The following is a 2,746-nucleotide window of genomic DNA, read 5'->3' as shown; positions in this document are numbered from 1 at the left end:
TTATTATACACGCGCCAGCAAAACTACTTCCAATTCCTCTGTTTTTCGGCAACACACCAAGACGGGCAGCGTTAATTCTAAATTTCCTGATCATTCTAACTCCCTTGCTGAGCATCTTGAAATCAGTAAGTTTTCTTTCTTTTAACTGGTAACTTTTGTAGGCTCTCCAATTTTTTCGTTTATGAACTGGTAGAATGGGTTTGAGGGAGTTCGTTTTTGTGCTTGTTGTGTATGAATAGGAAGGAATATGAGTGTTGTTTTGTGTTTTTCTTGGGTTTTTCTCCGTGTGGGATTTTTCTTTGTTATTCTTTATATTTTTGGAGGGCCTTCTGGGTTTAAATATGGCATGCGAGGTGTTCTTGGGCAAGAAATTCCTTCGAAAACTCTTGCCTTAGAACATTCTTTGGGAGCCGACCTTTGGCCTTTTTCCTCCTTGTTTAAGAGTCATCTGCTCGGTCAAGTGACATGTACTCGGCTCTTTCCTTTCTTTTCTTATTTTTCTTTTGCAACTCGTCCGAGTATATGGACTAATGTCGCTTTATTTTTGAATTCAGGGACATGGACTGATCAAACACTCTGAAAGTAACCTCCACCTCTCAGCCTGTATGGAAGGGGTGAAGGCTTTTTGGGTATGTTATTTTGTATCCAGCGGCCAATAATCATTTGGAGATGCTGAAGGCGAAGGTGAGGGTATGTATGATGAGTACTCGATCCCTCGTAAATATTTTTGGCTATATGATGCGGACGACGATGAAAGGATCTATGATACCCCAGACATGCCCGAAGGGTACGGGGATCAAGCGATCATCATATCTGAGGCTTCTTTCAAGTGTGAGTTTCTGGTGCCCTTGATGAAGATCCCGAAACATTTGTTTAAGCGGATGGGCATCGTTCTGGGGCAGATGGATCTGAACAGATTCATTCATATAAATTATTTTTAGAACTGCTGGTTGTAAGCTGGGAGAAATCCGCTCCCGCGGCTCTTCTGGTTTCATTACGACTTTCGAAAGAATCCGAAGAGCCTGAGGTTCTATATCATCGCTCGGAGGGCTGGTCGAGCCGACTGGACGGCTACTAACTCGAGTAACAAAACCACTCACATACACTATTATTTCATCAGTGGCCTGAAGTTGTCCGAGTTTTCGGTGTGGAGGGAAGTTGACCCCACCAAGCTCCTTATGCCCAGTTTGAGCGAAAAGGAAAAGGAGATTTATACCTTGGTGAATGCCAAGGTGGATAAGTTTACCTCTAACGAATATCGAGACAATAATTGGCTACTCGGTTTGTGGTGTGGGGTAACTAACTCCTTCGTTCTTCCTTCCTTTTGAAGCATATTGTTTTCTTTTTATGCATGTATTTTACTTCGTCTATATTATTTGCCTTGTATAATCTTCCTGTTTTATTTTTTGTGTCTTTGGCGGAGGCTCTGCCTGCAAGTAAGAGAATGAAGGCAGCTGCAAAGAAGGCTGCGGAAGAGGCTGCTAGGATGAAGGAGACGGGTCCTTCAGGGGAAGGAGAAAGAGCAGCGAAGGAGCCGGAAGCTGGTCGACAGGATCCTCCTTCCTTGGCCGGAGTTGCCGGAGATGGTCAGGGTGTCCAGGAGAACGAGAGCTTGAAGCAGGTGAACAAGCGGTTGAGGGGCCGAGTGGGGTCGTTCAGACGTATGTCCCTGGTTGAGGTGTAGTAACAAGCGACCACACAGTCTACCCGGAGATAGAGGCTACGAAGAAGGTGGCTCCTGACCTCTGCCGGTAACTTTAGCTTCGTAGCGATCGTTCGCTCTATGTTGTGGCCACGCCGATGAAAGCGTGGACGGAGCTCATGTCCTTCCTTTCACTCGAAAGTTTTTAGTTTTTGCACTTTGTTCATCCTTTTCCCATTTCGCTTTTAGTTTCCTTTGTACTTCGGTCTGACCATTTCTTTGCATTGTGTTATTTCAGGCTACACCTTGGGCCGCTGATGTTACGGATAAGGTGCTGGATATGAAAGGTCGAACGACGAAGGTTGGGGAGCTCGAATGAAGAGTCATTACAGCTGAGGAGGAGCATCAAAGGGTCCAATTACAGAATGAGACCCTGAATGACCAGGCGAAGGTGCTGATCGAGGATAAACAGCGGCTGTAGGGGACTTAGAGAAGGCAAACTGTCACATGGAATAAAGAAACTCTCAGCTGATGAGGTCCTGGAAGGAGCTCTAGAGAACCAAGAAGAAGCTGGAGTTGACCAAAGAGTTCCAATTCAGTGCTGATTATGTTCTAGAGAAGGCATATGAACTCGGTTGGGATTACAAATAACTCATGCACGACATCCTTGAGGACCCTCTAGGCCGAACTGGTGGCAAAGAGCCTCTTGAGGTTTCTTCCAGCGAAGAAGAAGAGATTTCAGACCATGATCCTCAGTCCTAGATTTGGACTTGTAATTTTAATTTATATGGTTAATATTTTTGCCTTCGGGCTTTTAACTTAAGTTTCTTTAGGGCGCACAATTTGGCTGCCTTTGTGCCTATTATATTTAATTTCATCTTCACTCATTTCTGTCTTAGCAAAATTTTCTTCTTTTGCATCTTCGGCTAAATTTATATTTTCCTTAGAAATTTATCATTTTAGCTCATTTATGCCCCAAGTATTGAAGGGGAAACGGTTTTTTTCTTCGGAAAGTATATGAGTTTCCTTCGTCTCTTCTCCAAAGGATATTCATTTGTATCTTGAATACTTGAAATAAACTATCTTTTTCGGGCATTCCCTCAG

General features: G+C 43.8%; 1 long non-coding RNA gene across 1 annotated transcript; it reads left to right on the top strand.

The window, feature by feature from the left end:
- Positions 1-566: 566 nt before the first annotated feature.
- Positions 567-2,529, top strand: LOC141710758 (uncharacterized). The gene is made up of 2 exons (XR_012571050.1): positions 567-1,731; positions 1,941-2,529. It is a non-coding gene; the product is annotated as an uncharacterized LOC141710758 (long non-coding RNA).
- The last annotated feature ends 217 nt before the right edge of the window (positions 2,530-2,746 follow it).

This window comes from Apium graveolens, chromosome 3 (genome assembly GCF_009905375.1).
Source record: "Apium graveolens cultivar Ventura chromosome 3, ASM990537v1, whole genome shotgun sequence".
Taxonomy (NCBI): domain Eukaryota; kingdom Viridiplantae; phylum Streptophyta; class Magnoliopsida; order Apiales; family Apiaceae; genus Apium; species Apium graveolens.
The sequence above is the reverse complement of the archived record's forward strand: the minus strand, read 5'-3'. Positions and strand labels throughout refer to the sequence as shown.